This window comes from Musa acuminata, chromosome BXJ3-11 (genome assembly GCF_036884655.1).
Source record: "Musa acuminata AAA Group cultivar baxijiao chromosome BXJ3-11, Cavendish_Baxijiao_AAA, whole genome shotgun sequence".
Lineage (NCBI taxonomy): Eukaryota > Viridiplantae > Streptophyta > Magnoliopsida > Zingiberales > Musaceae > Musa > Musa acuminata.
Window position 1 is genome coordinate 21,353,939 of NC_088359.1, and position 16,219 is coordinate 21,370,157.

The 16,219-nt window shown below is 42.4% G+C and overlaps 1 pseudogene; it reads right to left on the minus strand.

Moving 5' to 3' along the window:
* Positions 1 to 2: 2 nt before the first annotated feature.
* Positions 3 to 14,828, minus strand: LOC103971325 (cystathionine gamma-synthase 1, chloroplastic-like; annotated as a pseudogene).
* Positions 14,829 to 16,219: the final 1,391 nt, after the last annotated feature.

A 16,219-nucleotide genomic window follows, 5' to 3' on the forward strand; every position in this document is an offset into this window, starting at 1 on the left:
AATTGAGACAAAACTCCAACCTATAAAAAATAATTAGTACACAAAGGCCTCTCTCTACCTCTACATATTAGATAGTACACATAATACGAAGGCTATTATAGTTATCCACACGACATGTGCCTGCACTCGAACACTTGAAAAAAAAGTACTGCAACATGTACCGACATGCTATGCTATGCTATTCTATTCTATTCTATGATTGTACGTCAATACATACTGATTCGACCCGAGATCAGCATGAGTTCGATATCTGCAACATCACACCATACCTATAAGTAGAAAAAAAGAAAGAAAACTTACTCTCTGAGTTAAATCCTATCGTTGTGTTAGAACTGTCTAAGAAATTACAATCTTGAGCATCATGTAAAAATGGTAAGGCGAAAGCAATAGATAGATAGCTACTGCTCATCACTCTAACCATCTCATCTCATGGAGCATTCAGAAGCATAATGCACAACGGCTTGTGCTCGATCAGGTTCACAAGAGAGCTCAACGCTAATTAGATCTTGTCCAAGGCCTGAATGATATCAGCTTTGAGATCCTCGAAACCCTCAATCCCAACACTGAACCTGACCAGGTTGTCCTTTGATTCCATATTTGGCTGCTCTTTCCGAACCGCTGAGGTCCCTGTGTAGAAAAGATGACTGAGAAAACTAGCACTGGTTCTTTCGTGTGTCATCAAATATTTCGTGCCTAGTTTATATTATTCTAGCATGTGGATAGGATTCTAAGTGTTGCCAAATCCTTCGTCAATAATCTACCGTAAAATAGCGTAGACACGAGGTATTACCAATAAGACATGATGGCAGGTTGGTCTACTATGCTCTCGCAGCCTCCAAAGGAAGGGGCAAGGTACGGTATATTTAAAGAATCAACAAAATTCTTTCTAGTGTTCAAGTCTCCGGCCACCTGCATCATCAACATGTAGAGATACAAACAAACAAATCGAAAAATGCTGATGATGATGATGATGGAGTGAAGGAACTTGCCTCAAAACTGACAGACACCCCCGAAACCAGTCATTTGGCGCTTGGCAATGTGATGCTCCGGGTGACTTGGAAGGCCAGGATAATAGACATGAATTATCTGGCAAAGCTGTGTGTTAGGTTTCTCACCAACAAGATTGATAAAGCAGTATAAACCAATTGGAGGTTCTTTCCTGTGCACCATTTTTCTTTTTTGAGTCAATGGGCAGAACACAAAAATTTGTGTATAAGATCCAAGATAAATTTTCAAGGCATTCCTAGAAAAAACCAAATATCTAACTTCCAAAAGAAATGCAGGACAAATAGACAGGCAGACTCCTGCACAACATTTAAACATGAACCTAAATGTTTCCATGTGAGGAAAGAAGCTTATCACCAGTAGGTGTTCTAAGGTGATGAAAAGCAGTGGACAAGGCATCTTGTTGCCCATGGTCATATTCTAAAATATACAAAATATTAGTTATGATCAGGTATTAGGGAAGAGTAGAAGGAGCGATTGATGGGGATATAAATAGGAATAACCTTTGTATACGAATAAATACTAGAATATCATAATACGCAGCGGAATTAAATGGAACCACAATCAAATAGAACACCAAGATATACGTGGAAAACCCCTTCAATGTGAAGGGTAAAAACCATGGGGCAAACTAGAGATAATCCATTATGAGAATAATGAATATACAAATCTCAATCTCTTGCCCTAAACCCTAGCAACAATCACAAGAGAATAACTGGGATACAAGGATCACGTCACTGCCAACAATATCTAAAACCTCCCCAAGTAATCACAGCAAGAGTCTACCGTAGATTTGATCTAACCTGAAATGAGAATACTGCTAGATGATTGAGAACAGCCTCTCTGCGTTGTCCTTGTCTTCTTCCCTTTCTTTCTCTTCCTTTTTTTGCCTTGTTTTCCTCCTTTTCTTTGGAATCTATTAGGAACCTTTTTATGAGCTTTTGAATAATGTTTATTGAGTCTGTTTAGTCCAGTTGTTTATTGAATTGGTTTGGTTCACTTAGAGTCAAGTAAAGGTTTATTTAATATTTATTTATTATTAGAGTTCAAGTCATGATGGACTCTGGGTGGAACTCTATAAATAGAGATGTAACTGCTTCTTTTCAGTAATCTATGAAAAATACTATTTTTGTCTTGTGACAAACTCTAGGAGGTCGATCCCCTCGAAGCGATCAAGGAGGTCGATCCCCTCGAAGTGATCATCCCCTTTCTCTTCTTCTTTTTTACGATAAGACTTTAGGGTCTTATCATTTGGTATCAGAGCGACGATAAGACTTTAGGGCCCCTGTTTCCGGCCAGCCCACCTACCGCCGCTGCTGCCCAGTCGATAGCCACCACCGTCGCCGTTGCCCTCCCCCCCGGCCAGCGACCTCGCTGCCCGCATCTCGCTCGAGCGAGAAGGGCCGCAGCCGCCGTTTCCCAGCCAGCAGACCACCCATCGCCGCTTCTACCGTCGGCGATGCTGCCCTAGCCGCACCGCCATGGCTGCCTTACCTCGGTTGCAGCTTCGGCCGCGCAATCTGTCAGCGTCACTGTTTCTGTGGTGCGATAAAAATAAAGCAGCCGCCGGTCCCTCAACTGCTGCAAGCGCCGGTTGCATCTACTGCCGCCGCTGCTTCTCGGCCACTTCAACGTCACCCCTCTCCTTCGTTGCCGAGCCACCACCGCTGCCAGCCACCGTGCGACGACCATCGCATGCCTCCCAGCTGCCGATCCTCCTTGCTCTGCATCCGTAGTGACAGAAACAAGGCAACTCACCGGTTGCCCTTATTCCCAAACGCGACACCGCCGACTCCTCCTTCTCCACCGCCGCCGTTGCTTCTCGGCCGCTCGACCATCGCCGCCGCCACTCCCCAGCCAGCAACGTCCCCTCCTCGTTGCGTCGTACCCGCCACAACCACATCCTCTCCCCTTTGAAGCCCATCTGGTCGAAAGGGGCCCCTGCCTCCCCTGCTTTCGGCCAGCCCCACCACAGCCGCTGCATTCCGGCCAGCGACCACCGTCGCCGCTGCTCCCCAGCCAGCAGCCTTCCCTCCTTGATGCTCCACCCTGTTTGAGCGAGAAGGACCATGGCCGCTGCTTCCCGGCTAGTGGACCAACCCCGTCGTCACTTCTACCGTCGGCGACGCTGCCACAACCGCGCCACCATCGCTGCTCCGCTGCCCCCAGTCGCACCACCGTCACTGCCTTCCCTTGGGTCGCAACCGTCGCAATTGCAGTCGCTCGACCTCCCCTCTTCGTGGCAACCACAACAGAGTAACTTTGCATTTTTTTGCCACAGCCACCAATCACCACAGTTCTTGGCTAGCAACCACTACCGCCACTACTCCTGGCCAACGATTAACCCATCGTTCTATACCAGCCGCCCTCCAACAGCGAACGCAGCAATCACAGCAAGTATACTGCCCTGCCTCAACCCCAGCAACGCACGCAACACTGATTCTTCTTCTCAACCCCGGCCGCTTTAACGCCACCTCCCCCTTACTTAGCATATTCTACCACAACTGCAGGTTGCCATCACCACAGGTTGCCATCACCGCAGCCTCAACCCCGCTGCTCGGCGATCGCCCCTTAGGTCGCAATAGCTGTAGCCACATCGACGCAGTCGCCTTCTAGCCCCGGAGCTCTCACCCTACGCAGCGATAGAAACAGGGCAACAACTCTTCCTCTAACGCAGCGACCGCAGCACTGCCTTGGCGTCCACCTCCTCGGCAACTTCGCATCGACAGTGTTGATGCCCTTGACTGACACCAAAAATAGGAGTTGAGATTATAGATTTGCAGTCTTACGCAATGGCCACTGATAACTTGGTGAAAGCACAAATGGAAGCATTGGAAATCAGAATTGAGAACCGACTGCAAGAAACACTTAATGATTTCAAAAAGAGCCTACTGGAGAGTCTCAGCAAATTTCAACAAAATGGGGGCTCAAGTTCTACGTTGCACAGATCTAAAAATACAGGGCCCCAAGATTGTGACACAAATTACTCACACATGAAGATGGAATTTCCGAGATGGAAAGATGGAGATCCGACCAATTAGATCTCTGAGGTAGAAAATTTTTTTCCGTTTTCACAGAACCCCAGAAGAATCCAAGGTAGAAGTGGCCTCAATCCAGCTCGAGGGAGATGCACTCCAGTGGTACAATTGGTATGAAACTTTCCACGGAGTTCCTTCGTGGGAGCAGTTCAAAAGAGAACTTCTTGTTCGCTTTGGCCCATCCGAATATGAGAATGTTGATTGCCAGCTTGCCAAAATTCGTCAGACTTCTACAATGTTAGAATATCAGAGTAGGTTTGAAAGATTATCAAATCAAGCTAGAGATTGGTCAGACCGACAACTTTCCACGGAGTTCCTTCGTGGGAGCAGTTCAAAAGAGGACTTCTTGTTCGCTTTGGCCCATCCGAATATGAGAATGTTGATTGCCAGCTTGCCAAAATTCGTTAGACTTCTACAATGTTAGAATATCATAGTAGGTTTGAAAAATTGTCAAATCAAGCTAGAGATTGGTCAGACCGACAACTTCTGGATACATTTATTGAAGGGCTTATTCCAGAGATCCGGTGTGAAGTTAAGGCTCGTCAACCCCGCACTATGATAGCTGCGATCTCATTTGCAAATCTACATGAGAAAAAAATTGGCAAGGAAAGATTAGCAAGGGATTTGTACTATGATAAAAATTGGAGTATAGAGCACTGATGTAAACAAGGGCAACTTCTGATGATTGAGCCAATTAGAGAGGAACCGGAAGTAAAAGAGTTGGACTCCGATCATAAAGGTATGAAAACCGATGAAGATATTGAAGCCATCACACATACAGTACATGCATTGGCTGGCTACACTAACCCACAAACTATGAAAATCGGAGGAACTTTGAAGCATCAACCTATTACTATTTTGATTGATACAGATAGCACTAATAATTTTATGGACAGGAAAGTTGCAACCCAATTAGCCTACCACATTGAAGGCTGTGATATATTCGAAGCTGATGGACGGATTTTAACTTATGATAGCAAAGGCCAGGAATTTCTTGCAACGATTACTACACTGAAAGATCGACCTATTGCTTACACTGTCAGAAAGTGGAGACTATACTTACTTGATCAAACGGTTGTGATGCGTTACAGATAGCTTATGACTGAAGTGCTAAAAGATAAGTTCCCCGAGATTGATGCTGCTTAGCCTTGAGGACAAGGCTGATTTGAAGAAGGAGGAACTGTTAGGAACCTTTTTATGAGCTTTTGAATAATGTTTATTGAGTCTGTTTAGTCCAGTTATTTATTGAAACGGTTTGGTTCAGTTAGAATCAAGTAGAGGTTTATTTAATATTTATTTATTATTAGAGTTCAAGTCCTGATGGACTCTGGGTGGAACTCTATAAATAGGGATGTAACTGCTTCTTTTCAGTAATCTATGAAAAATATTATTTTTGTCTTGTGACAAACCTTAGGAGGCCGATCTCCTCGAAGCGATCAAGGAGGGCCGATCCCCTCGAAGTGATCATCCCCTTTCTCTTCTTCTTTTTTACGATAAGACTTTAGGGTCTTATCAGAATCCCGTGGCTATTTTTTTCTCCCACGTTGCTACCCTATTTATGCCTTTTTCTACCTCCAAAATGTAGCCACCACACCCCTCGTAATGTTAATTAGGTTAGGTTAAGAGGGGGTGAGTTGTGGGCTGCCCAAGCCCACTATGGGCTGAATTTGTGGGCTGTCAGCCCAACAACCTCCCCCTTCAGCCCATAAGGGAGGTTGTCCCATGACTCCTCAATATGAAGCCATGCCGACCAGCTGTCGGCATATCTCCTGTCTTTCTTTTGGTAAAGTTTTTGTCAACATGCTTGCTCCGTTGTCATCTGTGTGAATTTTCTGAAGCTGCAACTGCTTCTCTTTAAATACATTTCGAATCCAGTAGTATCTGACATCTATATGCTTTGACTTGGAATGAAACATTGGGTTCTTATACAAATGGATGGCACTCTGGCTGTCACAATACACCACATAATTTTTTTGTTTCAGCCTCAATTTTTGTAAGAATTCTTTCATCCATAACATTTCTTTGCATACCTCTGTAGCAGCAATATATTCTGCTTCTGTGGTGGAGAGAGCAATACACCTTTGCAACCTGGATTGCCATGACACAGCTCCCCTTGCAAAAGTAAGTATATAACCTGAAGTAGACTTTCTCGTATCTATATCTCTTGTCATATCTGCATCTGTGTAACCTGTCAACACATGTGGTCCACCTCTAAAGCTTAAACAAACCTTAGAGCTCCCTCTGAGATATCTAAAAATCCACTTCACTGCTACCCAGTGCTCTTTGCTTAGATTTGCAAGAAATCTGCTAGTAACACCAACTGCATATGCGATGTCTGGCCTCGTACATACCATTGCATACATTAAACTTCCAACTGCTGAAGCATAAGGAACCTTTTACATTTTCTCATTCTCCTCATTACTTCACGGACTCTGTTTTGAGCACAACTTGAAGTGACCTGCAAGAGGAGAACCAACTGGTTTTGCATTGCTCATACTGAATATTTCCAATATCTTCTCGATGTATTTCTCCTGTGACAACCAAATCTTCTTATTTTTCCTGTCACGGGAAATCTGCATACCTAGTATTTGCTTTGCTAGCCCCGTGTCCTTCATTGCAAAAGACTCACTCAATTCCTTCTTCAATCTGTCAATTTTAGACATATCTTTTCTAAGAATAAGCATGTCATCAACATAAAGTAAGAAAATAATAAAATTCTCACCAAACCATTTGATGTACACACAATGATCTGAAGCCGTTTTTTTGTATCCATTTTCTATCATAAATTAATCAAACTTTTTGTATCACTGTTTTGGAGCTTGCTTTAGCCCATACAAGCTCTTCTTTAATTTACAGACAAAGTTCTCTTTACCTTTAACTTTGAAGTCTTCTGGTTGCTCCATATAAATTTCCTCCTCCAAATCCCCATGAAGGAAAGTTGTCTTCACATCTAACTACTCAACCTCCAAGTCCTGACTAGCAGCAATACCAAGAGTAACACGAATAGAAGACATTTTAATAACAGGAGAAAAAATCTCTTCAAAGTCAATACCTTTCTTTTGACCAAAGTCTTTCACAACCAATCTAGCTTTGTACTTTGGTTGAGAACAATATTCTTGAGTCTTCAACCTGAAAACCCACTTGTTCTTCAAGGCCTTCATTCCATTTGGTAGTAGCGCCAAATCATAAGTGTGGTTCTTCTGAAGAGCATTCATCTCTTCCTACATAGCAACTAACCACTTCTCTTTCTGCTCACTTTCAACTACTTTTTGGTAACTCTCTGGTTCACCTGCATCAGTAAGCATCACATACTCATATGTAGAGTATCTTCTGGAAGGTTGACGTTGTCTAGAAGATCTTCTCAACTGAGGTTCTGCTGGAACTTGCTCTCCTACTTCTTCTTGCTCAACATGTCCTGTAGGTAGATCAACGTCAGGCTCTACGTCATCTTCCTACACATCTCCCCTATCACCCTGATATACTGGAGGAATAACTGGGTCACAATCTGCTAATCCTTCTGTAGAAGTTTTGGTTGGTGCCTTCTTCTTCAAATCCTCAAAGGTTTGATCCTCAAAGAAGACCACATCTCTGCTTCTAAACACCTTCTGCTTTTCTAGATCCCAAAGCCTGTAACCAAAATGATCATGTGAGTAACCAAGAAAAATACATTCTTTAGTCTTACCATCCAGCTTGGACCTCTCATTATCTGGAACATGTGCAAATGCACGACAACCAAACACTCTCAAATGCTTGTAGGAAACATCTTTCCCTAACCATACATACTCTGCAACATCACCATCTAGGGTTGTACATGATGATAAGTTGATCACATCAACTGCAGTCCTCAAAGCCTCATCCCAAAACCTTTTGGGTAGCTTGGCCTGTAAAAGCATACATCTGATCTTTTCCATGATGGTGCGGTTCATCCTCTCTACAATTGCATTATGCTGAGGTGTACCAGGAACTATCATCTCATATTGGATCCCATGTGACCTGCAATAGTCATTAAACAATCTTGTATACTCACCATCATTATCTGATATTATGCATTTCAATTGCCTTTCTGTCTCCCTTTCAATCCTAGCATGAAACTCTTTGAAGACATTAATTACCTGATCTTTAGTCTTCAAAGCATAGGCCCAAACTTTCCTGAAAAAATCATCTATAAAAGTGATAAAATAAAGTGCACCACTTATACCAAGAACATCAACAGATCCACCAGGAGTTTTTGTCCTCAAAGGACCACGTACATCTATATAAACACGATCTAAGACATGCATTTTTCTAGACAAAGCAGGACTAGCAAATGAAACTCTATGTTGTTTACCTGCCAAACAATTAATACAAGGGTTCAGATGTATACCTCTGAGGTCTGGTAATACCTCTCTCTTGGAAAGAGCTTGTAGCCCCTTCTCTCTCATGTATCCCAGCCGCCTCCATGCTGAAGTCTTTTTCTGTAACATTTAACTGCTCACCATAAGCTTTAGCTTGCAACATGTACAAAGTATGACATTTCTTTCCATTAGCTATAACAAGAGAACCCTTACTGAGCTTTCATTGCCTTTTGTGAAATCTGTTATCATAGTCTTCATCATCTAGCCTTCCAACTGAAATTAAATTCAGCCTCAAGTCAATCACATGTCTCATATCCTTAAGCACCAACTTGCAGCCTAGGTTGGTCTTTAAATGGATATCACCCATGCCTATGATGTCTGCCGTGCCATAGTTGCCCATCTTGACAACACCAAAATTTCCATACCTGTATGTAGCAAAAAACTCCCTCCGTGGTGTAGCATAATAAGAAGCATCTATGTCAATCACCTACTCAAGATCCTGACACACACAAGAAAAAATATCATCAGAAGGAGACAAAATCAAATAATCACCACCCTACATTGTAGTTGTGATATTATCTTTTGACTCTATAGACTCCACTTCTTTTCCCTTTTTCTTGCTCTTCTTAGGTTGCTTACATTGGTTCTTGTAATGTCTTTTCTCACCACAATTATAGCAAACAATATATTTTCTTGATCTTGACTTGCTTCTACCCATGCGTGAACTGCTTCTAGACTTTGACCTTCCTTTGTTCTATGAGATAAGTGCTTGTGAATCATTCTGAGATGTTGCCGAACTCTTTCTTCTCAACTCCTCATTCAATAAACTACTTGTTACTTGACTCATAGTGACAATACCATCTGGCGCAGAATTACTGAGGGAAACCACTAGTGTCTCCCAACTTTTTGGTAATGAATTGAGAAGTAACAATGCCTGCAACTCATTATCAAGAGATATTTTCATAGAGGATAACTGGTTAGTAATACTTTGCATTTCATTCAAATGTTCAACAATAGAAGTACCTTCTCTATATTTTAGGTTCACAAGTTTTTTGATAAAAAAAGCTTTGTTGCCGACTGTTTTTCTTTCATAGAGACTTTCCAATATTTTCCAAAGAGAATATGTAGAAATTTCAGTAGAAATATGGTGAAAGTCACTATCATCAAACCACTGTCGAATAAATCCAATTGTTTTTCGATCTAACCTCTTTCACTCATCATCTGTCATAGTTATGGGTTTTGCACTATCCCCCCGCAAAGGTCCATACAAATCTTTGCAACACAAGAGATCTTCCATTCTTGGTTTCCATATCATCCAATTGTTTCCGTTTAAACTAATCATGCGAGAAACATTACTGACCTCTATGTTCAAATACAAAATTAAATCACCAAAATCCTTTTGTTCTGATACCAGTTGATGAGGATATAAACAGAATAACCTTTGTATATTAACAAATACTAGAAGACCATAATACGCAACGGAATTAAATGGAACCACAATTAAATGGAACACCAAGATATACGTGGAAAATCCCTTCAATGTGAAGGGTAAAAACCACGAGGCAAACTAGAGATAATCCACTTGAGAATTATGAATATACAAATCTCAATCTCTTGCCCTAAACCCTAGCAACAATCACAAGAGAATAACTGGGATACAAGGATCACGTCACTGCCAACAATATCTAAAACCTCCCCAAGTAATCACAGCAAGAGTCTACTATAGATTTGATCTAACCTGAGATGAGAACACTACTAGATAATTCAGAACAGCCTCTCTATGTTGTTCTTGTCTTCTTCCCTTTCTTTCTCTTCCTTTTCTGCCTTGTTTTCCTCCTTTTCTTTGGAATCCCGTGACTGTTTTCTTCTCCCACATTGCTATCCTATTTATGCCTTTTTCTACCTCACACCCCCCTAATGTTAATTAAGGTTAAGTTAAGAGGGGGTGAGCTGTGGGCTGCCCAAGCCCACTATGGACTGAATTTGTGGGTTGTCAGCCCAATAACGAGTAGGTGGAGATGTGATAGATGAAAATCAGAAAATCATGGAGTTGACGAAGGTGATGTAGAGAAAGAATAGAGAAATAGATGATAAGAGCTTCAGAAGAAAAGAGGATAATTAGTCGAGAGGAGATGATGCAAAAGAGTTGGAAAGAAGAAAAAAAGCAAAGGAGATGGAAAGGAAGTAGAGTGATGATGAGGACATGATTGAGACTATACTAAAGGGAGATGGTTGAGGAATTGAAATCTTATCCAACAAATTTTAGAGGATGTATGCGACTCTGCTACTTAGCTAGTTAAAATTGTTTGACTCTGTTACTTATCAAAGCTTCAAGATCGAATCTCATCCTCCCCATTTATCACTTGCAAAGAAAAAAAAAAAAGGAAAAAGAGATGATGGAATAGAGATGGAAGCGACAAGCAGAAAAAAGCAAGATTTGATTTATAGTTATCTATCTAGATAGTTATCATGATTTAATAGTTACAGGATGATTTCAATAACCACCTCAATCATGATCTAGTAGTGATAAGGTGGTTTCAATAATTACCTCAATCTAGTAGTCATAGGGTGGTTATCACTAGGTCCTATAAATAGGATCATAGTTTATGAAGTAAGACAGAGTGAGTCTGTGTGCATTTGGTATCTTGTAAGTATTTTTATCAATCCTCCTGTTTTTTAATACTACATCAGTTTTCTCTTCTTTTTACTTGCATCGTAGTATTCTGTTTTTCCTTTGCTCCTCCATCCTCAATACAGTATACTGAAAGAATTCATCATACATATTCAACCAAAACACTGGATCCATTGGCACTATCAGACCCACCCAAGTGGGTGTAGCACATATGTGACAACATGGAACACAGTACTCATCAGCTTCCATGGTTGGCCACTTGGAGCAACTGATATGGCATAGTCCCAGCACTAGATATGATAGATAGTATGCTACCACCTCATATGTAGTCCACATGGCCCATTTCAGAACACTACTCCAGTATGTAAGGTCATAAAAGAAGCCAATACACCAAAAATCTAGCTATAAAGATGACTTCTGCAGTATTTGTAGGGTGACAAGTTCGGAAAGTATTAAAGATCTCTATAGATTCTGCAAAAGAAGACAATGAGGAGAATGTGGATCGGAAACAATTGAGTAAAGAATTCATCTCGAGGAGACTAGAGATTTGAAATGAGACCCAAGCACATGCCCTTTACCTAGGGAAAGAATCACTCTGTATCTCACAAGCCTTCATTTTCCTAGTCACAAGGACTCCCTTAGAAGGTTGTAAGATCCATGTGTCAATATAATTTTCCCCAAGGTCATGCATGCATCCTTGGTGATTACCATCTTGAGGAGACCAACTGCAATGTGATTTTGGAACAAGGAAAGGGGTCATGTAGGTTCATGGACAAGTTGTGGAGGTTATGCCAGTCTTTCTTCATTGTTATCACCGGATGGCACCAAATGGTAAGAATTACAAGTCGCAACCTGATGGGTACAAGGGAAAACTGAGAATTGAATAAGCGAAAATATAGTAGGCCTCCTCCGAGCAAGAAGACTGAAGGATTAAAATACTGTTAGGTGAACATTGAACATTTGCAAAATTCTTGACCATTGGTTACATGATTGACATTGGTGATTATGATGTCCTAGAACAAGGTTCACATGAAGTCTTACAAACCAACATCGACCAATTTAATTGCCATTGTGGTTATCAGCGGCCATAGAAAACTGCTTCCCATTGAATCATGAGTGAAATCGAAATACAATTCATATTTCAGCAGAGAATTACCCAAAAACCCTAGAAGGAGAAAACACAAGGTTGCTTTTTTCATGTACCTTGGGATGCTTCTCTAAAAATTGGGCCATCTTTATTGCTGTACTATTCTGGTACTCTACGCGCAGATGCAGCGTCTTCATGCCTCGGAGAATCATATATGCAGCATTCTGGAAATAAGATTCTGCCAGTTAGTTAAATGAATTTTGCAAAATGTCCAATCCATTTAAGTGCAAAGATAAAGATTTACGTAATAATACTATAGCTAATGATTTGCACATGTTTGATGTAAATCATCAGTGATCAATATTTCTCCCAAATCATTCTTAACAGGCCATGCACAACTGGCAGGGAACTAGAGAGTGACACATTGCAGCTAAAATTAAAAACTTCTTGATATCAATATGTTGCTCTGAGAACTGTCACACACAACTTGAATAAAGAGAACACAAGGGATAGGAGAATTTGCCCATGTTTTCGTAAATCTTAAAGTCTGAAGCTCACAGCTGACATCGTGTGTGTAACAAATACAAATAATTAAGAGTCCAATGGAAATTCCCTTACAGAATTAAGAACACCACCGATAACGTGATGATACTGGCGAATTTTGGAGACAAGTTCCTCAGAACCACTGATGCAACCACCAAGCACCTAAAAAAGGTTAAATCATTTTTATATGTTAAGCAAAAACAAGAAATGAGAAAATAATTGTGTAGCTATTTTTGATGGCTTACATCATTGTGCCCAGCAATAAACTTTGTAGCAGAATGTAAAACTAGATCACCACCCAGAGTTAATGCCTTCTGATTCACAGGTGAGGCAAAGGTACCATCTACACAAACCAAGGCTCCTTTGTCGTGGCAGAGTTGTGAAACCAACTCGATATCAACACATCGGAGGAATGGATTAGTTGGAGATTCCGTAAAGAAAACAGTTACCTAATAAAAACACATTTGTTAGCTTGACTGCAACTGGGAGTATTCTAAAGCATAAGAGTAAAGTACTCATGGCCTTATTTACCCACATTATTTTGATCAAGTGCACCTTTTAGGGACTCGATGTCAGCAGGATCAATGATAGTGACCTTCATTTCAATGACAAAGAAATCAGGAACACAGAATAACAAAAGAAAAGTTGGCATTTGGGCACATAATTGCAGAGGCTAAGTTTATATTATACACTGCTATGAATTTATACAGCCTCCCGGCCAGTCAACCAAGATAAAGCAGTCTTCATATGTGACGAGAGACTTGGAGGATTACCGAAATTCCCATTTTTGGAAGCTCATTTTGGATGAAGATTCTAGTCTTCCTATGACAGTCTATGGTGGTCACAATGTGCCCACCAGAAGGGACCAGAGCCAACAGCATAGCTAGCCACACTGGCATACATGCCAGATGACACAAACAAAGTGGATTCGGCTCTTTCCAGGGCACTGCTCCAGCAAAAGAATTAGCATCAGCATAGAGTATATTTCAGCAGATCCCACATATCCATCAAGCACAAGCAACAGGCACCTCATCTTCTCCTCCAAAGCCTGTGTTGTTGGGTTGCCGTATCTACCGTACTCAAAGCTAGCATGTCTCTTTTCCTGCAAATTACTTACAAGAATTAAGACCTTACATATCACCAAAAAAACCGGAAGAGAAGTTATTGCAATTGATAGTTATCGAATCGATCAGATACCTTGAAATCAAATCAGCTCATCTGAGTTGTTGAACCAGTAAGCCGATCGACCGGAGTGGTAATGGCATCTGTGGCTGTACGGCGTCCAAATCTCTCACCTATCGGGCCATGACAACAATGTCTTTGAAGCAACGCATGCAATAATCTCAGATCCCAATATGAACATATATTTGGGCGGGCAAATAATCTGAATAATTGGCCGAGATCTCACGAATTTGGGGGGGAGGGGGGGAGAAGGCCGATTTCTACCATCAAAACCTTAGATCGTGAAAGGAAGTGGAAGAGATAACACGTCAAAGAGTAAGATGAGAGAGATCAATCACCAGCGTGGACCGCGAGGCTCCCATCGGAGTTGAGCGACGCTGCAGCCTTTGCGACGGCAGCGGAGGCCTTCGCTTCCCCCGTCAACGGAAACGGTGACTCTACAGGCGTGCTCTGGGACGCACCACCACTAACGAGGGTCGCGTCCTCCGCCGCGACGGCGGCGTCCTCGGAGGCCGCGGACCGGGGGGTCTCGAACGCTGGCGAGCTGTTCGACCACGAGGCCGCCACGATCTGAGCGACGCCGATGTTGCAGCAACTCCGGCGCGCCTTGGTGCTCAGCTGGCGCACGAAGTTGGGGGGGGAACCGCAGGATGAGAGCGGAGGAGAGGCCAGCGAAGCGAGGTGCGACGCTGCGGAGGAAGGAAGGGGAGAAGGATGACGCCTGCTTCCCGGGACGAGGGCGGGCGCCGGATTTGGAGGATTGTCGGTCAGCGGCGGCGGAGAGGAGGAATGAAGTGTCGACGGCGGCGGAGAGGGCCATCCGTGGCAGCGGCGCCGGCGCGACCTCTTCTTTGAATACGCGAAGAAACACTCGTCCACGTCTTCTTCTCTCCGGTGACGTGACGGGGTATTTAAAAGGCAGGAGTGGGTCCCACCATGGTTCTCCTGTTTGATTGGCCAACAGGAAATGTGTGGCCGTTGTCGGGTGAACTGCGGTCGCCTTCTGGGGAGGCTGCGTTGGCGGGTTAGTGCAGTGGGCTGCCAACGCAGCCATCCAAGACCAGGGCAAAACAGCGGGTCCGCCGTGTGGGCTGACACAGTGAGAGGGAGAGGTGATGGTAATGTTACGGGCAGTTAGGTGTCCGAATCAACTGGTGCCTAAGTGGGAGATTGACGTGTCCCGCAATCTCGTACCCATCACGCGAATCACGAGGCGGTCTCCCACAGAATCAGGATCATATGTGTCCAAACCCGGACCCGTTCTATTTCCTGGGTAAAAGTGAGAGGATAACAAACATCGATACTAAGTCAATGGTCGAGAAATCTCAAACTGGAAAGTTTGGATTCGGGTCGAAGATACTGGTATACGACGAACCAAGGATCCGTCGTTTAATGGATTTAGATCCAAGAATTTGCACCCATTTGCAGCGTTGCGTTGTGTTAGCGGTCCGGATCATTAATGAAGGTCCACCCGCGTAGTAGTTGCTGTATCCAACGTCAAGGCAGGCAATTACAATGATGATAACCTTGAACCGAATAGAGTTAGTCATTATTGGCCAAGAGAGTCAAGAAAGGCCATTACAATGATGAGAAATATATATATATATATATATATGACAGCAACGGATACAGGAGGAACAAGTCAAAACTCACAAGGATTCCATGCCCCATTCCAGCACGAATATCTACCAGCTAACCGACACATCTCTTTCAAATGCAGCATGTTGCTTGACTTTGTGTGCAAACTATGAAAGAACAGTCGACAGCTTAGTCTCAAGGGAAATAAAATATCACATGACAGGCGCAATACGATATCTTATAAGATAGCTTTGTTTATCGTAGCAGAAGCATCCTTTATGGGCTGTTACATACAATTAAAGTCGGTATTCCCCATCATAATCCAAGAAATAAATCATTTTATTGTATTTATTTACTTATTTTTGGATCTGACTGCTCTCTGCAGTTGCAATGGCTTCTCATGACGAAATCTGTTATTTACCTTCTTAAAATCAAAACACACAGATAAAAGCATACTCTACATTCTGTTTCCAAACATAAAGAACAAAGATGATGGAAGCACACATCAACATCAATCTAATGAGAATTTCTAGTATCTAAGCTACTACTATTGACTAGAGAAACTCGGGAAACAAGCTGTTGGTTGACAATTACAAGAGTAAAAGGCCAAAAAATGTCAACATTTACCCAGCTACAGACCATTCTCTCATGTAAAGATGGCGGCAAAGTCATCTACTAAACATAATCAAAGTTGCAAGTCTGTAACAAATGTCTAACATTGCCACCTGCCTCAAAACGTATTCATGAAAAGATGTTTCCAATATATAACTGCAGCAGCAAACATGAAGTCAAAGAGCAAGAAAGCACTTTAGAGGAGCAA